This window comes from Crotalus tigris, unplaced genomic scaffold (assembly GCF_016545835.1).
Source record: "Crotalus tigris isolate CLP2741 ecotype Arizona unplaced genomic scaffold, ASM1654583v1 scf7180000024472.5447098, whole genome shotgun sequence".
Classification (NCBI taxonomy): Eukaryota; Metazoa; Chordata; class Lepidosauria; order Squamata; family Viperidae; genus Crotalus; species Crotalus tigris.
In genome coordinates this window covers 3,936,839-3,950,556 of record NW_024100643.1, presented here as the reverse complement: position 1 = coordinate 3,950,556, position 13,718 = coordinate 3,936,839, and positions in this window count along the sequence as shown.

Sequence of the window (13,718 nt, the reverse complement as noted above, 5' to 3'; positions counted from 1 at the left end):
ATGCCGTCCATCTCCCCTACAAGGCGACTCTGTGTGGCTTGTATCACTCTGCCCTTATTTCAGCCTCACAATATAAAGCTGGCTGTCTTGAGGGGTTTTGACTGGCACAGGGTTATCCAGTAAACACCAGGACTTGTTGGAGGTTTGAACCTGATCTCCTAGTCTGGCATTGTAACCACTGCCCGCAATGACCTTTAATACTTGCAGTAAACTGATAACTAAATAATGTCAGCAATAGAAGACACTTTCTGTGCACATTTCTTTGATTAGGATTCTGTATAACCAATGTGTGTGTATGCATGTTCACTTTCCAGTCTCTTGAAAGTCTCTGCAGTTTTCTTGACAAAAGTTCTGAAGTGGTTTGCCATTGGCTTCTTCCTGGAGCTAAGAGACAACAACTGGCCCAAGGCTATCCAATTGGGTTGTGGCCAAAGTGGGACTAGAACTCATGGTCTCCCAGTTTCCAGCGTGATATCTTTAACTACTATGCCAAACTGACCGCTGAGGCATATCTTTAGCCTGTATCATTTTGCATCTGAAGACAGAAGTAAAAAGGCTTCCCTTTCCAGCTACTGCTGAGCATGTTATTTGGAACAGAGGCAGAAAAACTCACAAGTGCCCCTCCCCATGCCTCCTGGCATGAAAAAGAATAGTAGAGTCTGTCGCCCGTTTGTAACTCTGTTAGGCCTTATTTTGTCTAATGGTAGGGAACTATTAGTTTTCATAAATTTGTGGTGCCTGGATGCCAGCAGAAGACCTGGATTCTAATCATTAAATTGGAACCAATAAAGGATGAAATTTGTAACTCAGGGTTGAAGTGAGGGATCCTTGATGCTCTCTGAGTTTGGTTGTTTTCTTGCAGATGTCTCATTACCCAAACTAGGTAACATGATCACTGCTAGTCTAATGATGTTACCTATGAAACGTCTGCAAGAAAACAACCAAGCTCAGAGAGCATCAAGGACCCTTCAATTAAACTAGTGCTGGGGAATGGGTCCAAAACTTGCTCCAGATTTCTTTAGCGCTTGCTCAAGTCCCACCAAAAAAGAAAACAATAATTCAGATTTTTTTCCCCAGCTGCATTAAAGACAGAAAATTATTTCTCCCCTATTATTTTTCCCCCATCAATCCCCAATAAATTGACCCATGCTATCTGTTTCCTCTCTTTGAAGTTGCAGCAGGATAGCAGCAGAAGGGCAAGAATAATAACATAAAAGCAGATTCCAATTATTAGTTCAAATTCCTGCTCAAGCAGGAAACCCTACACCATTCAGACAAATGGTTGATCAATCCCTTCTTAAAGAGAAGAGATCAGGGAGAATTTGCCCTGTCTCTCACTTTCTCTCCTTGTACACTGTAACAACCAATCCACATTTCTACTTTGCCTATCTTGCTAACTTAGCTGGTGTGATTGATTCAGTGCATTGGTTCAGTGCATTGAATAAGCCCAGTAGGTAAGCTTGTTATGAGAATACAGTACTTAATTTGAACCAAGTAAAAATGTCAAAGCTTTCATAATTTCCAAAAGCTTTTAACAGAAGGCTATCTTTGTATCAGACATTTATGCATAATGATTTGAAGTGTGGTTTATTCAGCTAACCCATCTATTTGATATTGCATGACACAATAACTCATGTAGCTGAGATTTGCACAGTACATGAAGTTGTATTGACTAGCTTGAGATTCTTTTTGCAACGGAAGAACACGTTCAGTTTGTTCAGTCTTCTATTTCCAGTTAGGTTTTAGGGAGGCTATAGTCAAGGCAAGAGGCTAATATTATTTCTTCTCCTTCTTATTACCAGAAACTGAGATGGAGGCATACTAGAAGCAGTCATAGTTGAAAATCATCAGTACCATTATTCTCCATAGATTTGCTTTAATTCCCTTTTAAAATTTCTATTTGAGTGATGTTCATTATGTTGAAAAAAAAAATCAGGCCCAGTTCCAAGTTGGGAGTAAGACATTGGAGATAAAATGGAGGCTGCTTAGGAAAGAAGGTTTCTGTTTATTGATTAGCAGAACCAGCAACAGCATGCTGTTGAGAGTGGGTGGGTTTTTATACCTTCTTTGGGCTTTGTACTTGAGATCCCTCTTGTGAAATGTACTGTGACCTGTGTTTGATGTGCCCTTTTGGTATTTTAATTATTATTGCCTGATTCCCATTGTGGCTTGGAGGTCATTTCCTGTCTTTGGAGCTGGATGGGGAATGTAGATTTTAGGAGTCTCCTTCAGGGGAAATTTTATCCTGCCTCTTTTAATATTCCCCAAATATTTCATTCTGTGTGTGGGGGGGTGCTGACTTCCTACAATTACATCATGTAACCGTGAGTTCCACAGGTTAACTGTGTGCTGTCTGAAGAAATACTTCCCTTTGTGTAACCCACACCTCTTACTATACTATATATCCCAGAGTATTGTCTTAGAAGAAGAAAAAAATCTGAACGAGGGCAAAAATTTATTTGACTAAACTTCATATCATTCCTCAACATGGATTTTGAGTCTGACTAGCTTAAGTGGATAGAAGAAGATTGTGATTTTTCATGACTTTCTTTTGATTTTTGCTTTCTATTATTCTTGACCACAAGGCTATGTAAAAAAAAAAAATACTCTGGAGACAACAGGATGTCTTCACCATATTGAAGAACTTTGCCTACAAGGAAAGAGGATGGGGGCTAAAGTTTAAAATCAGGTGCAGTTGTGTTCTATATAACTTATTCTAAATTAATTTACAGAGAAAGAAATAAACCAAAGAATGACTTGTCTTTTTTCTTGGTAATTTCAACTAAGAGGGAAGTCAGGACGGATCTTTCTGAACCCCTCTTTTGGCCTACTTTTATTTGAAAAGGAAAAGATTTAAGGTTTCAGGGAAATCAACTCTCCAGATTCTATTCAAGTAGGTATAATAAAAACTACTTTTTTGTTGTTGTTTTTGTTTCCTGACCCCACAACTAAATGAGAGAATTTACATGGGTAATTAGCTTAACCCACTTCCTCACTTGGATAATTGCAAACATCCCCATTTAGCTTCTAAATGAAAGAGAAGACTTCCCTGGACTAGCCAGCATTTCTATTAAGAGGAAATGGAGAGAAATATATACATTTACTGTAGTCCTTTCTCTTTATAAATCAAATGTGACAAGGCAATTTCAAGGGAAAAAATAGGAGAAGATGGGAGAAGGGAACCTATATATTTTTCCTAATAGCCCCCTTTTAATATCTTTTCTGTTGCTGGAGCTTTGACTAGGGAAGAAGTTGTAAAACTGATATAGTAACCCACTTCCCACTTACACCTTGGAATACTCTCCAGTTTCTACCTGTAGGATGCTTGACAATGATTGATGTCTAAATGCACCAAATGCATTCCATCCTGAAAATAAATAGGAAGTGATGGGACAAGGGGAAAAAAACCCCACATATTCAGTCCCCACCTTCAGCCCTGGATTTAATATATGTTTACCTGAGAGTCAGTGGGATTTGTTCTTGAGAAAAATGCTTTGCGTATTTATTAGAAATATTCCTCACAAATGTCAAATCTAGAGATAAAATCTTTTGGAGTATATTTGTCTTCATTTGCTACTATGCTGCTCTTTATAAACACACACATGAAAATGTAGAAGGTCAACAAGCAGCAAACAAACATCTGTATTAGCTCAGACTGCAAGCTTGATGTAGAAACAGGCTTACTCAGATGTGGATACATAAAACTTACCTGGAGAACAACAGTTGGGATGGATTACATATAAGTAAAATTATTCAAAAACCAGTCTTCCCCTTAAAATGTTTAGTTAGGAATCCTAATTGCAAATAAGCCAGTTTAGTATATTGGTTAAGGTGCTAGCCAACAAACCAGCAGACTGTGAATTCTAGTCCCTCTTTAGGCATAAAAGCCAGCTGGTGGACCTAGAGCCAGTCACTCTAGGAAGAAGACGGGCAAACTACTTCTGAAAAAAACATGCCAGGAGTCAAAAATGGACTCAAAGGCACAAACACACACAAAAAATCCATTTACTAGCATGTGCTAGTTTAAAAATCTTTCTTTTGTCTAATATATCAACACCATAGCTCCCCACAATTTTGCCTTTGAATACATGGCCTTATCTTCACCTAGGCCTATCTTTAGGGAGTTTTATGCTTCTACTTTGTGTTCTGGCCATTTTTCCTGCTTAAGCTATTGGAGAGCCATCAAGTGCAAAATCTGATTATCTCTTCCTCTGATGATGCTGGGGAGGTGTTTTTTTTGGTGGTGGTGGGGGGACTTGATTTGATCTAACTAAGCACACAAAGAATCTACTACTAGAATCTACTATTGTTTTTTCTCTGTACATTTTCAGTTGAGAGGATCATTAAAGTCAGGCTTAAACCTGGCAGGGGATAAAGTTGACACCATCTATTCGAGGTATTTTTAGGGGAGACATATACCCTGAGGCTAATTTTGACTAAGTGAATAGGCATAAGAAAGAGATGTGTTCTCTTTCTTGTTTCTGGGATAGGTGAGTGTTTTCAGAAGCCTTCATTCTGGGATGATGGTCTTTAAAAGGAAGCACCTAATTAGAAGTGATGGTTCCCCAAACCAGTAATAATAAAATCAAGATGGCACTGCTTGAAGTCTTTCAAAGTCAACATTGTGGAAAGGAGGAGACTTCAAAGAAGAGAAAAAGGGTCTTTGAATGGGGATGGGGAAGAAGACCATGAGTTTTTGTTTACTGAAGTGTTCTTCAGTAACTTAAATGCTAGTATTTCTACAGCTTGCTTCACATACTACACTAAACCCTAAAATCAGGCTACGTGCACTCGTAACTTACATATCATGATCTCTCCAAACAAATCATGGAATATTTTAATATAAACACCTGGTTTGCAATAGCTAGCTTCCTACAACATGCTGAATTATTAACTACTCAATTTGAAATGGGTTAGTGACTTACTCAATAAGCCATTTGCATTTGCTAACTACTTGGCCTAATTTTAGCCTAGCCAAGCAGCTTGCACTGAAATCGGATGCCAAGCAATCAATTTCTCTCTTTTTGGCAAAGTGGAGGGGGCAAAATTAAGGAAAAGGTATTTAGTTGATGAGGAACTGAGACATTGGAGGATGGATAACTTTGGCCTGTGAAGAGGAAAAGGATTCTAGGAGTAGGTATTGAGTGAGGAGATAATGTTTAGCAGACCTATTAAGAAAAGTTGATGGTTAAGTTTCTATAATTTTTTGTTAGATTTGATTTTGCCAGTATAATCATTGTCCCAGCAGTGATTTTTGAAGGGATATTATTTTGCATGAGTCAAATAAGTCTGTGTTCCTTGTTTATGAAAGGTCAGTCTATCATGCAGCATGTCAGCTGCTAGGCCTGCCTATCTAAGATTTTGGTGTTTTGGAGACACTGTACTTGAAAATGAAGATGAAAAGGATTTCTTTTTTGACTCTAGGAGTAGAAAACACATCAAAAAGATGATAGCAGCCTGTGTATGGGGAAAGGCGGCTCTCCCATAGAAAACCACCTCTAGACACCCTTTAATGCCATTTAGTATCAGAGGGAAACTCAGGTTTTTAAGAAAGCCAATAAAAGAGGTGGAATATTTATTCAAATATATTATCCGTCCAACAGATCAAACAAGTTAGCAATGTTTGAAGGCTTTTCCATCACAAGCTTATATCAGAAGTGTGCCCCTCTCGCCACTTGAAAAGCTGAGCTGGATTAAATCTGGATTGCAAAGAAAGTCTTGCAGTGTTTGTCCTAGAATTAGGAGATGGGCAGTTACTACTAATAGAAACTGAGTGGTTAGCTGGATAGTGAAAGTAGGAGCCAACATTGCAGTGGGGACCTCCACAGGATAGCAGGATAAGAATGGCCGGGGACTGCTTCTCTATATTGATTAATGTTGCACTGATTCTGAATTCCTGCCATATACATTGCATTCTATCTTTATATACTTCACATGCCCTGCTTCAATTTTTCTTTTCTTAAAGAGGATATCTTTAATTTAATCCCAAAATATTTATTTTTAATCTCATTTTTTTTTATTTTTCTAGTGCTGGAAAGGACAGCCCTTGGGCTATAGAGCAGATCTGGATTTTTTAATTTAGTTTTTAAAAATCCTGCCTTTATTATTTTTATAAACAATTCAAGGCAGTGGCGAATATATTTAATACTCCTTCCTCTTGCTATTTTCCGCACAACAACGATCTTGTGCACTGAGTTGGGCTGAGAAAGAATGATTAGCCCAAAGTTACCCTGCCAGCTTTTATGCCTAAGACTGGACTAGAATTTAGAGTTTTCTAACCACTAGACAAAACTGTCTTTCAATCAAAAGAATACATCAGAAGAAGTCAGTAGCAAACCATTTCCATCCTATTACTATACGAAGAAATTACATAGAAATATTATGATAATCATCAAGAATTGAATTGGTTTCAGGAAGTCTGTACTGTTATATGCTTTTGCACATATATAGTTTTGATAATCCTATTCTAGGTTTCACTTACTAGGGAAAAGAATCAAGATGGTAACTCTTAGGGTGCAGTCAAACTCTGCCCTTTTTATGTGTAAAAAGGGGCAGAGTTTGCCCCTTTGCTTTTGTAATAATGGTAAAAAAAGAGGCAAAGTTTCAGTTTTGTGGCCCTCTGATTGGGGACTTTAAAAAGTCACAGGTCAGCCTCCACTATAATACTTTGGAGCAAGCCAGGGCAAAAGTTTAAAAAAAATGGGAGAAAGATCAGGCAAAATTTGCTGTTCTCTCAGACTTTTGGTCTGCTCCTGATTATGGTATCATATTATGCTTGCAAAAGAAATTGTAAAGTTTTTTTTTCCTTTTTAAGAAAAGCAATCCTGTTGAAATAAACAGAGTGCAAGATCCAGTGTTTTCCTTTCCATGCACTCATTGTGAAGAGTGAACAATCACTGCAATTAATTGGGGCCCAAGACCGCAGAACGTGTGACAAGGAGCTAGTGATGATGTCAGAATTTGAAAATAATTGGTTTATTATACAGATATGGTGCACTAATTATGCATAGCTGCATTCCAGTTCCAAATAATTCTTTTTTTTTTTCTCCCTGTGGCACTGTTGAATTAACTTCCCATTTTGGTGGGTATATCAATGTTGCTCTCAGTATTTATCAGAATCCATTGATAATGCTGAAATATTTCTGGCAACTTAACAGCACCCTCAAGAGCATTTAGTTAAAGTTGCTGTCGCTACTAAGGAGAAAGGAATCAGTGGGAACACATTCACACTTCTCTTTCTGATTTGTTTATGTATACCTGGCTTTTGCCAGATGAAAGTCTGAGGCAGGGAAAGAAATTCACAGTGGATTCTTTACACAGGATGCTAATAATCAAAGTGGCCTGCCTCAGGCTTCAAAAATTTCTTGTGATATCCCTGCTGTAAGAGAAAAAACAACAACAACAGTGAAGTGTGCTTATTTCATTTGACCAGTGTTTGTTTAAGAAAGGCATTAACCACCCCTGAGTTTCTGATCCTGCCTTCAGCCTATATCAAAGGCAAATTTTGCTAAATTCCAGCAATAATCCATTCGTCACTGTGGTAAGGACAGTGAAGATCACTACGGTATTTTGTCTTTGAAGCAATAAGAGGCAGAAAGCTGGGTCAGCCATTATTATTAAATTCATAACTTCTGAAATGGAATAAGAAAACTGTTGGTGGATATAATTCCTTACTTTACTGTAGTTATCAAGTGACCTGTTTGTTTTGCTGTCTTTACACTATATTTCCTAGAGTGGCTAATTTGTCAGTTTGGATCAACCTGATGTTGTTTATAGAATGCATTAGAAGTATTCTAGCCAGGTATTTCAGAACAATGTAATTAAAGAGTCAGTAGACCAATTAAATAGCCAGTAGACCAATTAAAACCTTGTTTTAATTGGTCTACTGGCTCTTTAGGACCAGTAATTACAACAATCAACCTAATGGACATAAGAAGTATATTGATTATGTTGATTGTTGTACCTACTGGTCTAATAAAGTAGAAAACCAATTAAAACAATGTATTACATTGTTCTGAAATACCTGCCTAGAATACCTCTAATGCATTCTATAAAGAAGGATGGACTTCAGCTCCCAGAATCCCCCAGCCAGCAAATGGTCTAGGGCAGGGGTAGGCAACCTTGGCTCTTTTATGACTCAAGGTTGTCTATCCCTGGTTTAGGCTGTAGGGCATTTAAATCATGTAATAAATGATGACTATCAGGACTACATATCCCATAGATTCTTAGTTAAAGGGCACTGAGCATTTGGGCATTCCAGGACTGTAGTGCTTTCCTTTATTTTTAAGGAAAGTTTGTATTGGACAGCAGGGGAAGACTGGGAATCAAAAACCGCAGGGCAATATGGGCCCCATCTGTCCATACTGTTTAAAAGGAAGTAGAGGTAGCCCTTGCTCTCCTCTCCCCATAAAAATTCCCATCTGATTATAGCTTTCAAGCCAAGCATTGGATAATAGAGTTAACATATATTTATGGCCCTCTAACATGAACCTTTGACTCTTGAAAAGATTCAGGGTTGTTTGTTTGTTTATTCACTTTGTATGGCCCTCCTCAGAAAGTGGCTCTGTGCAGCAAACGTTCTTAAAATAAATTAAAAACAAATTTCCATCATAAGTACAAAAATTAAAATAGACAGCAACCAAGAAGAACGTTACACTTCATGACTGTTAACACAATCAGGAGATGGGACCCTTCACACACCTGGAACCCCAGGCCCAGACACTTTAGGTTCTTATGAAAGGCCAGCAGGGTCTGGATCATACTAATCTCTGTTCCATGTTTCATTTTTAGAGAAGCATAATTTAGTCACTCCTCTTCTATATTCCAGACACCAAAAGGAGCAGAGGATGGATCAGGGCTAATGCAGCTATTCCTTAGCTTGTCTCTTGACCAGGTACATGGATATGTATGGTCATGGTGAGGTGCCTGGAAAGACACCTTCCCTGCAGATGTCAGCTGATAGTGACCTGTTAATAATATTTTTCTCCAATGCAGATTTTCTTGCTGTAGAATCTTGGATTAGTTAAGAGACATATAGCCTGCAGAGCCAACTAGAAAATGAGAACCTATCCCAAAGCCAGGGTTTTCTAAGAGGAATTTGGCCCTTTTCCTGAAAAATAAAACCCCAAAATGTCAAATCAGCAATCATTGGTGATTGAAAAGAGCTTTTCTTCCTGAAATAAAGTGCCAGAAAGGAAAACAGATATTCCTGTGTATGATGAGTGTTGTTTGCCTCTGTGAGAAAATCTGGAGGATGTTCATCTGGGAATATTGGTCAGTTGACAATTTTGAGCTTTATGTAGCTCTTCTTGATTTGAGAAAAGCGTATTCTGATTTGTTTTATATAATGAAAATGGTCATGTAATCCGGTTACCACAACATGTGAATAGTCACTATTTTATTTGTATAAATATTTCATGCAGGGATGGGCAGCTTTTCTCAGGGCTCCATGCAGTAGCCTTTTTGTGCTGCTCAGAACATAATTTTCTGAAAGGTCATCCAAAAGGCTCCCCATATAACACACCAAGTTAAAATGTGACTTGCTTTTTTGTGGTTTGTGTTGTGTGAAGCCCCTAGCCAATTGTTGTTTATTATGAAAAACATAGCTTATTTAGAATTTTTTTAAGAAAACCATACGATGTGTGAAAACTGGTTCATTTCTCCATCCAGAAAACTTGTTCAAGATGTCTCAGGATAAAGGCAATTCAATGGGTGTATGCTATGTTTGTGTGGTTATCCGTTTATCAGGGTTGTACAGAATTTCTGAGTCAAAGGTGAAAGATATCCTTTGAAGTCTATACAGACTAGTGATGCAGATGTAGCCTTTCTCTACTATTATGGCCAAATGTGTCTTTTTTTCTAGTATTGCAGTATGAGAATTGTGCAAAAAGGCACAATTGCTTTACGGTGTTAATAATGGTTGTATCTCCACATGCTTCACAGTATCATTTTGCCTTTGAATCTACACACTCTCATATTTATGAAAGCATAAATAGATGCAGAATCACTCAGAGGTGATTGGGACCCCAATCGTATTTGGGACCCCAAATATGACGGATCTCTATTATTAAGCAAATAGGTCAGGTGATTAATTTAGAAAATAACTGCATAATAAGTAATAATAAGTGTGGTGTCTTGTTTGAGTGTGCTTTGAAGGAGGCTTTGACTCCTGCTTGGGCAGAGGGTTGGACTAGATGACCTACAAGGTCCCTTCCAACTCTGTTATTCTAAATCTATTGTGAGATCCTTGCATTTAGACCCCATGATTACAGGTTTGCAGCAGAATTATCTGAATTTAAAACTTGAGTGGAGGTGAGTTCTGAATTCTAAATAAAGGATGAATGTTTGTAGTTTGTGTTCTTGCACAGCCTTCCATAATTTCAGTGAAACACCAGAAGAAGAAATTCCCAGTAGTTGTCAAGTAATGAAATGGCTCCCAATTTCATTAGGGAAAACAGAAAAAGTGCCAGGAGACAAAATCCTTTGGGCCAATTCTTCAAGTCATGGTGACATTTTAATTGATGGAAGTTTTACAAAATGTTTTCATTGACTGATTAATTGCAAAATGTTTGAACAACTACAGTCAACCAGCTCAAAGAGATTGGAACCACTGTTAGAAGCTGGATTCAGCTTTGGTTATAAAAGATTTTTCCCCAGGAAATAATATTTTTTTTTATTTTTAAAAGCATCATTAACAGAAATTAAAATGCATTTTAGCCCTTGTTAATCCCTGGGCATGTTACACCACAGGACAGATTTTTTTTTATTAAAAAAAATACTTTCTATGGTGAATTAATTGTTTCTGATATTTTTTAAAATTATTTCTTTGTCTTTGCGTATCTGTATGTGAAAGGCTGAAAGATTTCCTGTACAGAGAAATCTGAAACCATGTGAAAGTTGATTGACTTTGAGGTTTAATATAAGCTCTAAACTCAGAGCAGATTCTTGGAGATAATTTGAATACACAAGCTGAAATTCCTTTGTAGCCAAACATTTAACTTTTCAGCCTTACAGCTTTGCTTTGATGATGTTTGGAGATTTCCCTCATTCTGTAATCTTTGAAATATGGAATAGAAACTATTACATTATTTAAATAGGTGTGAAATCCAATTAAATTCATGTTCGGCATTATTACAGATAATAACAAGTCAAGTGGAAAAAAACAGAGGAGTGACACACACACGCACACATACAGACACAAATATATAAATATAAATAAATACAATAAAACAGAAATGGACAATCTGCTGCCCATTCTTGGAGCCTCTCAATTCTGTTTCATTTCCCTACTATTCTGAATTACATGAAATTACAGTTAAACTTTCCCCAGCATGGGAAATTTCTAGATGTGTGGATTTCAATTTCCAAATTGTACACTAGCTTGGAAATTCTGGGAGTTAAAGTCCACACAACTGGAGGGCACCTATTACCGGAGGAAGCAGATGCCATAAAGATTTAAAATAACTTAACAAACAACAAACAAACAAATAAGCCTTTTTCCTGTAACTAGGAAAAAAACCCAAGATTTGTTTAAATGTGTATAGGCTAAAAATAAAATTAGGAGCTCAGCACCCACAGCATAACACAGTATTTCCCAACTTGACAACTTCCAGATGTGTGAACCTCAACTCCCCAAATTCCTCAAGCAGTATGGATGGGGCAGAAAAATTGGGGAATTGAAGCCCACACATCTGGAGACTGGGAAGGTGGGGAAAAATTAATTCTTCTTTCTCATCTGCTGCCTGCCTCCCACCCACTTCCCCATTCAGCACAGCCTGATTCCACCTACATCCCATTGACTACACAACAGACCACACTCATTCTGTTCCCCTCCCTATTGTTAAGTGCTCATTTCTCTGTTCTGGAGAAGAATAGACTCTAGCTCTATTCTTTGGCATGTTTAATATATAAGATAGTTTTTTCTGTTTTTGTTATGGTTCATTTCGTTTGTTTTCCCTCCCCCCTCTGTTTTTATAGTTTCATTTTTTAAGTTTAAAGATTATTTGTTTAATACTTTTAAGGCATTTTGATATTTTGTTTGCATTTTGTATTTTTTCTAGAATAAAACAATATATATATTGTATATATATATACTAAGAGACTGCCTAACTCTGATAGTTTCTTTATGCCCTATACCAGTGATGGCAAACCTTTTAGAGATCGAGTGCTCCAAAACTGCCCCCTGCCCCTGCTCCGCCTCCCACCCTGCATGCTCCGCCCCTGCCCACCCCCAGCCACGCCCACCCACAGGGCCATGCACTGCCTCGATGGCCCACCGCAGATCACCCAGGCAGCCCTGCAATGCCATGGCAGCCACGCCCTCCACCCACACCCTGCAGCATTATCTGCACGCTATGGGGCGTGAGGGCAGAGTCTTGTCCCTGCTGTCCGGCTATGTCCTTGGCTGCACTGCTCTGTGCAGGCCATGCCCAGGAGCAACTCTCCTCCAGGGTGAGGAGGGGGCCATGGGGGAGGCGGGGCTGGGGCAACAGTGTGCGTGCGCACAGAGAGGGCTCCGAGTGCCACCTCAAAACCACAACTAATCTAGAATTACTTTATTGATATTGGCTATAATAACACACTCTGGGAAGTCTGACTGTTTTACTGCCTACCCTTCCCCCTCCAATTCATATGAATTAGGGAGGTGTCTGCCCAAGTCTTCTGAGCATGCTTTCCCTTGGTTTAAACTTAAACCATGTTTTGGTAATAGATCTGGTGTATCTCTATCAAGGCAATTTTACTTACTCTTTTGAAGGCATGAAAAGAAAGCAATCCTATGGGATCATTTTGAACAGCCCACCAAATTCATGTCTTTATTAATTCATAGGTTCAAAGACTGGGCTAAATTGGAAACCAAATTCATGAATATTCAGATCCCTGATAAGTTCAGACATGAAACCAATGCTGTAATTGTGACTAGAAAAGCCAGATTTTATAAACTTATTTAATTACCAAATTGTATACAGCACTTTACCAAGGATGTTACTCCAGTTTTTAAAAAGCAGGTAAACTAGAATAGGACCACTTGCGGACATTGGGTCTGAAAAACTTGAATTGCCACTAGGTGGCAGTAAAGAGATGCAGAAAAACTACCATGTGCTGCCATCTACTGGTTATAATTATTACAGCTTTTTTTTGATTATGTATGCTGGCCAAAGTCTTTTGGGATTGGAGTTGGTTGTAAATATCATAAAATGAGTAAAATAAAAAACACTATAACAGAGGTCCCCAACCTATGGACCGTGGCTCACTATCTGGCTGCGGCCCCTTGGCCATTAGGCCATGTGAATAACTGGGCAGTGCATGTGGGTGTGTGCATGCTCGCCCTCCCTTGTGCCACCATTGCTGCAAGTGTTGTGCGGGCAGTGGCAGCACCACTATTATTGTGTGGACAGTGGCATTGCTGCAAGTGGCAGGTGGGCCGTGGTGTGATCCTCATGCAGGGGCAATGGAGCAAGCCCCACACCGGGGACAGTATTGCTGCAGGCCACGGTGTGGACCTTATGCAGGGGTGGTATCACGAGTCTTGCGGCATCACTGCAGGTCACAGCAGGAGGCCTGCAAAGGTATGTTGGCGCGGGGCTCTTACCTCTGGAGGCATTGCTGCAGGCTGTGGAGTGAGCCTTGCACTGGTTATAGCATCTCCGCGAGCCTGGAGCCAGCACCACAAGCCTCACACAAGTGCTGCAGTCGCTGAGAGCCTCGCCCGCATGCTCGCA